Source organism: Nerophis lumbriciformis, linkage group LG02 (genome assembly GCF_033978685.3).
Source record: "Nerophis lumbriciformis linkage group LG02, RoL_Nlum_v2.1, whole genome shotgun sequence".
Taxonomy (NCBI): domain Eukaryota; kingdom Metazoa; phylum Chordata; class Actinopteri; order Syngnathiformes; family Syngnathidae; genus Nerophis; species Nerophis lumbriciformis.
Genome location: NC_084549.2, coordinates 15684221 through 15695418, shown reverse-complemented (window position 1 = coordinate 15695418; position 11198 = coordinate 15684221).

Here is an 11198-nt window from a genome sequence, read left to right as displayed (position 1 = left end):
CAAAAGAAATAAAAGTATTGCATGAATTTGTTGTTTTAAACGCATGTAAACACTAAGTTAGGTTTTCCACTTATCAAAGATCGGATTAACACAGGAAGATTAGGGAGTTTGAAACCAGTTCTTTCTAGCATATACACTAATAACATGAACTATCACTGTGGCCAAGTGCTATATTTCCCTATGTAACACAGTATTAATAAAGTTATAGCCAAGAGTGGATGATAATAAAACACCAGTGTCCGATTCCTACACAGAGATATTGAATATGATAACAGATGGAAAACACTGTGATAAATGTTAGTTGTTCATTTGTATGCAAAGATGTGTGTGGATTGATCACGGCCGAGAAGCAGAGACTTATTGCAACCTGCAGGCAGATAGACTAATAGTGTTTTTCCAATAAAAAGGGCGGTAATGCACACGCACAATCTAGGGTTGTGCGGTACACCGGTACTGGTATAGTATCGCGGTACTGATGAATCAAAAAACGGTATTATACTCGGTTTGAAAAGTAGCAGTTTCGTCACGTCATGACATTGCTGGTTTTGCGAGCAGACGAGCATGTTCGGCAGCGCACAATCACGGAGTACTTACAAGCAGACACAGTGTGTAGACAAAAAAGGGAGAACGGACGCATTTCGGCTTAAAAACTAACGATAAAGGTGAAGTTATAACACTGAAACGCCCTCAGGAAGAGGTACTTTAAGACATGGCTAGCTCGTGGCAAATGTCCATCCACAGTCTGCAGTGTTTTAGCTACTTCTAAATCACTAATCCTCGCCTCCATGGCAACAAATAAAGTAAGTTTCTTACAAGTATCATCCCTGCAGGACGAGGAATAGCTAAACATGCTTCGATCACTACACACCTACTCAGTGGCCTAGTGGTTAGAGTGTCCGCCCTGAGATCGGTAGGTTGTGAGTTCAAATCCCGGCCGAGTCATACCAAAGACTATAAAAATGGGACCCATTACCTCCCTGCTTGGCACTCAGCATCAAGGGTTGGAATTGGGGGTTAAATCACCAAAATGATTCCCGGGCGCGGCCACCGCTGCTGCCCACTGCTCCCCTCACCTCCCAGGGGGTGATCCAGGGTGATGGGTCAAATGCAGAGAATAATCTCGCCACACCTAGTGTGTGTGTGACAATCATTGGTACTTTAACTTTTTAACTTTAGGAGGATACGATAGCTAACTGCTAACAGCAAGCTAGCACCCTGGATGTAAACACATGCCATGGGTGGATCTACACCTAACATGCACTGTAATGATACCAAGTACAGTAGCGTATCTAGTCGATACTACTATTTTTCCTTTTTTTCAAAATTCATATTATGTTTATAAACTCAGGAAATATGTCCCTGGGCACATGAGGACTTTGAATATGACCAATGTATGATCCTGTAACGACTTGGTATCGGATTGATACCCAAATTTGTGGTATCATCCAAAACTAATGTGAAGTATCCAAACAACAGAAGAATAAGTGATTATTACATTTTAACAGAAGTATAGATAGAACATGTTAAAAGAGAAAGTAAGCAGATATTAACAGTAAATGAACAAGTAGATTAATAATTCATTTTCTACCACTTGTCCTTAATAATTTTTACAAAATAATAGAAGGGGAAATGACACAATATGTTACTGCATATGTCAGCAGCTAAATTAGGAGCCTTTGTTTGCTTACTTACTAGTAAAAGACAAGTTGTCTTGTATGTCCACTATTTTATTTAAGGACAAACTTGCAATAAGAAACATATGTTTAATGTACCCTAAGATTTTTTTGGTAAAATAAAGCCAATAATGCCATTTTTTAGTGGCCACCTTTATTTAGAACAGTACCGAAAAGTATCAAAATACATTTTGGTACTGGTACTAAAATATTGGTATCGGGACAACACTAGCACAATCTCATAGGAAACTAATTGGAAGCACAAATAGATACACTGCAAAAAGTCAGTGGTCAAAAACGAGGGAAAAAAATACAAAAATGAGGGGTATTTTACTTGAACTAAGCAAAATGATCTGCCAATAGAACAAGAAAATGTGGCTTCTCAAGACTTTCCAAAACAGGTAAAATTAGCTAACCTCAATGAACCCCAACATACCTTAAAATAAGTATATTCTCATTAATAACAAGTGCACTTTTTTTGATAGAAAAAACAAATATGAGACCTTTTTGCTCAATATGTTGAAAAATATTCTTAAATTAAGTAAATGCTAGTGCCATTATCTTGACATAATGATATGCGCTCGGCATTACATTTCTTGAAACCAGCAAACTTATACTAAAAACTAGTTTATTGTTCTTAATGGAAAGGCCACAAGGCAACCGCTTGTTACTCTCGGGGTCTCCTAGCCGCTCAGGCAAATCATATTGTCTAAAAATGCATTTTTCCATCAATAACATGACATCATCGTGCCAAGTGTGTGCTCTTTCAGTCAATTAGTGCACAAGGAATATATATATATATATATATATATATATATATGTATATATATATATATATATACATATATATATATATATATATATATATATATATCCATCCATCCATCCATTTTCTACCGCTTATTCCCTTCGGGATCGCGGGGGCCGCTGGAGCCTATCTCAGCTACAATCGGGCGGAAGGCAGGGTACACCCTGGACAAGTCACCACCTCATCGCAGATATCTATATATATATATATATACATATATATATATATATATATATATATATATATGTATATATATATATATATATATATATATATATATATATATATATATATATATATATATATATATATATATATATATATATATATATATTTACAGCTCAGCCCCCGGCCAATTTTTTTTTAATTGTAAGTTTGAAGAATGTATCTGAATGTGCATGAACTATTTCTGTTCAAAATTGTTTGAAATGTCAAATGTTTTAAATATTAACTGTCAGTTTACTGTACTGTGCCAACTGTACTACTATATGAGTACATATTTTCTATTGTTTCATTGAAAATAAAACATTTGGCTGTCATCTGTTTTAATTATGAGGCACAATTGTGTCAAAGTCATGATTTTTTATTTCATGCTTGAAATAAGAAATTATTACTTTGAAAAAGCAGTTTTATACTTGTGAGTGTTGATGACACAGCTTTGCAACACTTGATATTCTAGTTTCAAGCATGTTTTACTCAATATGGGTCATCAAATCTCAGCAACAAGCTGTAATATCTTACTGAGATCATTTAGGACCAAAACACTTAAAACAAGTAAAACACTCTGACATAAAATCTGCTTAGTGAGAAGAATTATCTTATTAGACAGAAAATAAGCAAATATCACCCTTATTTGAGGTATTTCATCTTACTTAGATTTCAGTTTTTGCAGTGTATAGACAGGAATACACACTCGCTGCTCACTCTAGCAGGTTAACACTGTCCAGGAACAAACACACACACACACACATGCATCGTCACACCCGAGGGAGCTCACGTCATTGTTGTTGCTATTCTCGTTCATGAATGAAACCAATTTTTTTCCTGACCTGCATCTTTCGCATCCCAATGTGGCGCCATTGAAGGAATCATGGAGAGGAACCTTGGTCGTGCGCACACAAACAAAACTACTCTATTAACACAATTATTATTCAATGTTGAAAGTGTGCATCATTCTGTGTCTCTCCTTCTAAGCCCGACTGTGAGTTGGGTTAATAATGAAAGTAGGAATTCCATTATGTCAAGCAACAGGTCCCAAGTGTGTGTTTGTGTGTCATTACTGTGTGTGTTCTGTTTGCATGACATTCATTATTCTGATGTGGCCTTTGTTTGGGGGGTAATCATTTTAAATCAAATAGCTCACAAGGACGCAGGCAGAATTCCAATGTGACCAGCTCACTGACAGAAAAATTATGAGAATATTAATGTAGTTATTGTAGTGAATTGATGGCGGCTTTTGAAATCCTTGCTCGCTGTCACAAATCCTAAGTGGGCTTGATTAATTACATTGCTCTATTGTGATGTTCTTCAAATTAGGCCAATGCATACACCAGTGCAAAGATGGTGGTAAATTTCACTTTAAAACACACTCTGACTGGATTTTAGGTAAAACTGTTTTGAGCAGATAAATGACGGGCGGTTATGTAAAAAAAAAAAAAAAATTCCTCTATGACATACTGACAATAAAACTGCATTTGTGTTCAAATAATGGGCTCGATAAGAAAGTGTGATTAATCTGACCTAAAAATGTATCATTTGACAGCACTAATTTATGGTTAGCTTACCACTGCAGAATTACCGTATTTTCCAGACCATACGGCGCACCGGATTATAAGGCGCACTGCCGATGAATGGTCCATTTTTTATATTTTTTCATATATAAGGCGCACCGGATTATAAGGCGCATTAAAGGAGTCATTTTTTTTTTTTTTTTCTAAATGTAAAACACTTCCTTGTGGTCTACATAACATGTAATGGTGGTTCTTTGGTCAAAATGTTGCATAGATTATGTTTTACAGATCATCTTCAAGCCGCTTTCTGACAGTCGCTTCCGGATGCGCCATTTTTTTGGGCGGTCTAATTTACGTGGCTCACCTTCGGCAGCGTCTTCTCCCTGTCATCTTTGTTGTAGCGGTGTAGCGTGCAAGGACGGGGGTGGAAGAAGTATCAAAAGATGGAGCTAACTGTTTTAATGACATTCAGACTTTACTCGAATCAATAACCGAGCAGCATCTCGTTATCCGGAAACAACAACGAGGTGTCCCGTGAAAAAACGTCCGGAACTCTCTAATAACTAAAGTTCCTTGGGTGAATAATGTAAACTCACTACACCGGTATGTTTTAGTGCTTCCATGGCGAGTTTACTGACAGATATAAGTAAGAACTTTACACTACTTTATATTAGAAATGGCAACAGTGGAGGATGAATTTTCCATAACAAGAAGATAGAGAAAAAGAAGAAGCTTATCAACGACGTTGTCGGCACAGACTACAAAGGCGGACGTGCACAATTATTCAGGATTTATGCAGATCCCAAATACAGATCAGCAGGTACCAGAAAGTAAGAAAAGTTGCTTTTGCATAATATTGGTAAAAGAAACGCCAAATAATATGTCTTACCTTATACACACACCATAATAATACTCGTATGTTGAAGCACAGTACAATCCATTAAGAGGTGCGGCTTCATAGCTTACCAAAGTCGTACTAAAACATTTTGATAGATTCTTGAGCGCCGTGTGTAATGTTCTATATTTTCAATGGAACATATAAAATGTTGGTGTTGTTTACTTGAGTCATATTGCAGTCTACACGTATCTCTTATGTATGACTGGCATCTACCGGTCACACTTATCATTACACCATGTACCAAATAAAATTGCTTCGAGGTCGGTAAGCAAAACCAGAATTATTCCGTACATTAGGCGCACGGGGTTATAAAGCGCACTGTCGAGTTTTGAGGACAAAAAAGGATTTTAAATGCGCCTTATAGTCCGGAAAATACGGTACACGTCTTTGTCTACTTCACACTCATCCAATCAGCAGTCATGACGCATTAACAGCCACACAGACAGTCGGAAATCATAGAACTAATTTCAAAAATGCACATTTCCCCCACTCCAAAGTTGCTGACCCCTGGGTCTAGTGCAACTATTTTGGAAGAGACTTTTGCATATTTTTGTAAAGATGACAACTTTATCATTTATTTATTTTCCCTGCCTGGGTCCCTTTTTCCAATACATGAAGCATTGACTGTAACTAGGAACGACTCAAAGCCTCCAGTCCTCATGTTTAAGACATCCATTTAGAAGCATATTTTTACTGCATGTCAGAAAGCTTGGCTGCAAGTACAGATTGTGCCTGTGTGACATTTCCAGGCCATGAACACGTTGCCATTTGGTTTCAACACATCCGCCGCAGTGATGAATTGTACAGGCGGTCTTCTAAAGTGACATTTAAAGAGTTGGGTCTGATGCAGAAAAGAAAAAAAAAGAAAAAAAAAAAAAGAAGCCCCGCGATTTTAGAACAAACGCGTGCAAGAAATAATAGCGCATGACACATCCTTGTGTATAAAGTTCACGCTCGGAAAATTGTTTTAACACGTTTCACACTTCTTATCAACCATGGTGCATGACCCCGTGTCTCACCTCACTGAGGGGTGTCAGACAGTGGGCCTCTTTTCATTCAACATTCAACTACAGGAAGTCCAATATTGTTAATATAAAATTCATTGATTATAAATGAAATATATTATCAAATATTACTCTAACTTGCTTTTTTCACCTACAGTATAGCACACATCTAAGATGTGGATGAACAATCTACATCATGAAGGGGGCCACAGTTTCAAGAGTCCAAGGGGGTCGGGGGCCGGACATCGAAATGTGGATGTTTCGGCAAAAAGTGCCTCGGCAGGATATATTCCTTCAAGACTGCATTTACTTAATTGCAAAGTAAACACATCAATAAATTCATTATTCTGACCTGGCTACTTGTTTCCAGCGTGTGCAGCTAGTTAACAGCATGAAGAAAAAGAAGCTCCAGTTTTTGTGGAGGATTGATGTTCCTTCATTTGAATGATTTTCCTTCCTCAATTTTATTTCTTTACACTCCTTCCTCTATTTAGGCTTGTAAGACTGAAAGTATAAACATTAAATAACCTACTCAGTGGCCTAGTGGTTAGAGTGTCCGCCCTGAGACCGGTAGGTTGTGAGTTCAAACCCCGGCCGATTCATACCAAAGACTATAAAAATGGGACCCATTACCTCCCTGCTTGGCACTCAGCATCAAGGGTTGGAATTGGGGGTTAAATCACCAAAAATTATTCCCGGGCACGGCACCACTGCTGCTCACTGCTCCGCTCACCTCCCAGGGGGTGAACAAGGGGATGGGTCAAATGCAGAAGACACGTTTCACCACAATTAGTGTGTGTGTGACAATCATTGGTACTTTATACTTTAAACATAAAAATAGTATAACATCCATTGTGTATCCATTGTATATTTTACCATGCGGGAAAGACACAACAAACTGCCTTTTTGTCTCGCATTGACACACACCTGTTGTTGTTGACTTTAGACTAACTAGCGGCTTTACGACAACAAGGCCGCGGAACAGAGACACGCAGCAGGCTTACACACACACACATGCATCCACAAAATATATACGCCACACACACATACCCAACCCCCCATCTAACGCCCTTAACGTGAATCCCTTAGGGGTGAAGGACGGCTGGGCAGCGCCTGAAGAGCTGCAGCTTTCCACCGTAGCCCCACTCCCTCTCCTCTGTTGCAAGTCTCCAAATGTATGTTGTAATATGCATATGTGCTTTGCTATGGAGGTTTTTTCCCACTCCAGACTGGGCCACCTTAGGAGCCCAGTCTAGATTGTATTTTTTTACTCATCCTTCCCCAGCGTTTTACCTTTTTTCCCCATCTTTTACGGGGCGCCTTGTGGCGACCCATCTGCGTTCCTGTTCTGTAACCCTGTACACTGTTTGTTTGTCTAATCTTGAACGGGTTTGTGCTGAAAACAAAGTTTTTGTTGTACTTGTGCAACCTACCTACCTACCTACCTACATAAATCAAATAGAAGGTTTAGTGTTAACATATTCACAAAATAAACGACAAATGTTGACACATGTAGAAATTACACATCATTCACACACCAAACATTCTATGTGACTTATAACTTTTAGCGTTGTCGCCCTCTACTGGTCAAATTTAGCACCACATTTTTTTAAACTAGGTTTGATCGTTACTCTCAGACAAAAGACACGACCACGGATATAAAATACATCACAAAGTCAGCAATTTCAGTACAAAGCAAACTAAATATTTATGCACAAATGATATCAATTGTTGCGTTTAGACCAGATGTTTCTCCCAGGGAATTTAAGTTGCTGGTCACTCCCAAGTTCTTTTGATGACACATAAGCTGAGTTCAATTTGACCAGCAGACAGAATGGGTATTTTGTGATTTATTTTCAAAGCTTTGAAAATAAACGTGAGACCAATCCAGTACAGAAGCGTTCACTAGCGCATCTAAGATGGTCTAATCTAAAATACGGAAAACTTCTCTTCTATAATGTGTCTCTCGCCCCCACCCTCGTTATCTCTCCCTCCAGCCCAAACACATGCCCATTGTCCTCCTCAGCTGGGCACAGGAACAGATAAGGAAATAGGAGTATCTGTCCTCCTTACATTCCTAAGCTTCAAGGTTGGCACACAGTACTTGCAGACAACCAAAAGAGAACAAATGGAAGAACACTAGCTGTTTTGTAATATGACTATAAAAATAAAGAAGTAACACTTAAATATGGATATATGTAAATATCTGCCTCCGACACAACTTACAAATGTTTGACCAAGTTTCAAGATGAAGCCATTGTTTCTACCATTGTTGCTGATTGTCTTCTACTTAAAAGGTCCGCCAGAAAACAACGACTCGATTTTTGGAATTTATTTAGATTTTTTTTCCAGGGTTGAATAATACAATATTGTTGTATTACCGGCATCGTTAGCCACCTTGTACTAGCAGTTTTTCGCTATTTAAAATGCACATATATGGGACATGTGTGTTCTTTTCTCACCTTAGGATGGTGGATGTTGGCAAAATGTAACGATGAATGTGACGGAGTGGCTCCGTCAAGATCTGCGGGAGACACACAAACACCCGGCGCTACACACACACACACACACACACACACACCTCGCATTTTATGTAAAACTGAAATACACACAATGACAAATGTATAAGCTATGTGATTCAAATAACATACTGAAATGTAATACACAATATGTAAATATTAGCTTTACACAACTATGCAGTACTATCATCAAACAAATACTGCTGAGTGTTGAAACTATTTCGATGGTGGAAATATACGACTGGCAGCCATTTTAAGTCCTCAAAACATCTATTAAAACAGTGCACAAAAATCGTTTTTCAATAAACATCTTAGTATCAAATTTAACCTCTTTCCACCTTGATATTGAGTTACATAAACAAATTAAACAGTTTACTTACAGACTTATCTTTTCCAAGGCTTGTAAGAGCTAACACAACTTGTCTACTTCTCAATTGTCTCATGAACTGAACTGACATCGTCAACCCAGAAGTGCCCAAACAAATGAAGCAAAGTATTTTCATATCGCCACAAGGTGTCAGTAAGAGTCTACAATCAAATGGGCATAACAAAAACCAACACAGGACATGACACAAAATCCCCCAATAAGTTCCTCTTTAACCTATAATTAGCAACTAAACATTGAGTTTTGCATGTATTACTTATGTTTGCTTCATTTAAACATTCTTCCATGTTCTATATTGGTTCTGCTCCAAATATCAAAGTGGCTTTCACATTCCTGACAGAAAAGCACATCACTTTTTTAAAATGTTGGTCCTAAATTGGTTAAATAGGAGCCTCCTTTAGCTTCGGATGTGCTTTGTAAACCTTGGCCCCCTTTCATGACTATTTCATGTTTACTTTTTGGCCTCATGCAAAATGCAAGATAAGTTTGGAACTTGGAGTGACCTTTCAGTAAGAGCCTGTTGGTGGATAAGAGCCAACGGGATGACTTTATGTCGCTCGCGGCTGAAATAAGACAGATAAGGTGAGTCGCATCCTCTGTGTTATCAGACACTAAGGAGGGAAATTAAATACAATGGACCTTCTAAGACTTGTGGGTGTGTTGTTAAGTCACACACAAGAGCACAACAGTCCATGAACGTGTTGACTGAGGCCACAGACGTGTGCATGCATGTGTGTGTGTGTGTGTGTGTGTGTGTGTGTGTGTGTGTGTGTGTGTGTGTGTGTGTGTGTGTGTGTGTGTGTGTGTGTGTGTGTGTGTGTGTGTGTGTGTGTGTGTGTGTGTGTGTGTTCTTGTATTGCTACTGTCGGAGGCAGATATTTACATATATCCGTATTTAAGTGTTACTTCTTTATTTTCATAGTCATATTACAAAACAGCTAGTGTTCTTCCAATTGTGGTCTTGGTATTGGTTGTCTGCAAGTACTGTGTGCTAACCTTGACTTTAGGAATGTAAGGAGGACAGATACTCCTTTTCCTTATCTGTTCCTGTGCCCAGCTGAGGAGGACAATGGGCATGTGTTTGGGCTGGAAAGAGAGACAACGAGGGTGGGAGTGAGAGACACTTTATAGAAGAGAAGGTTTCCATATTTTAGATCAGACCAATTTAGCTGGGCGAGTGAGCGCTTCTGTACGGGATTTGGTCTCAAGTTTGTTTCCAAAGGCTTTGGAAATAAAATTACAAAATACCTATTCTGTCTCTGGTGGTTCTTCTACTCAGCTTTACGTGTCATAAAAGAGCTTGGGAGTGGCCAGCAACTTGGTCCAAATGCAACACTACCCTTCTGGAGACATCAACAAGGAAAAGTAGTGAAGTGAAGTGAATTATATTTATATAGCGCTTTTCTCTAGTGACTCAAAGCTCTTTACATAATGAAAACCCAATATCTAAGTTACATTTAAACCAGTGTGGGTGGCAGTGGGAGCAGGTGGGTAAAGTGTCTTGCAAAGTGTCTTGCCCAAGGACACAACGGCAGTGACTAGGATGGCGGAAGCGGGGATCGAACCTGCAACCCTCAGGTTGATGGCACGGCCACTCTACCAACCGAGCTATACCGCCCCAGTACCTTCCATATGAGGAAGGTACTGGACATAAAGTTAGGACATAAATCATGGTCCCAATATGGAAAAGCATTGCATTGCATGGCAGCTCCCTCCATCAGTGTGTGAATGTGTGTGTGAATGGGTAAATGTGGAAGTAGTGTCAAAGCGCTTTGAGTACCTTGAAGGTAGAAAAGCGCTATACAAGTACAACCCATTTATCATTTAATAGAGAATGTCTCATTTGCACCCCTGGTGGTGAAATCTATCAAAATTAGGGTGGTCCCAAAAAGGAGAGATTTTTCAAATTGACTGTGTGTCGGTTTTAAAAGTGCTCCCCCTTCTGGTCAACATATGAAATAACAAGTGTGTGTAAACATTTGAAGTGCTCCCCCTCTGGTCAACATATGAAATAACAAGTGTTATGTGAGGAATTGAAATGCGCCCCCTTTGGCCAAAATTAATTTAAAAAATTAGTAAAATAAATATGTATATAGAGACATACTGTAATAACTTGAAGTTAATAATGAAGATTAAAAACCAATTACAAACAAAAAATAAATAAATGAACTGAAAGCAGTC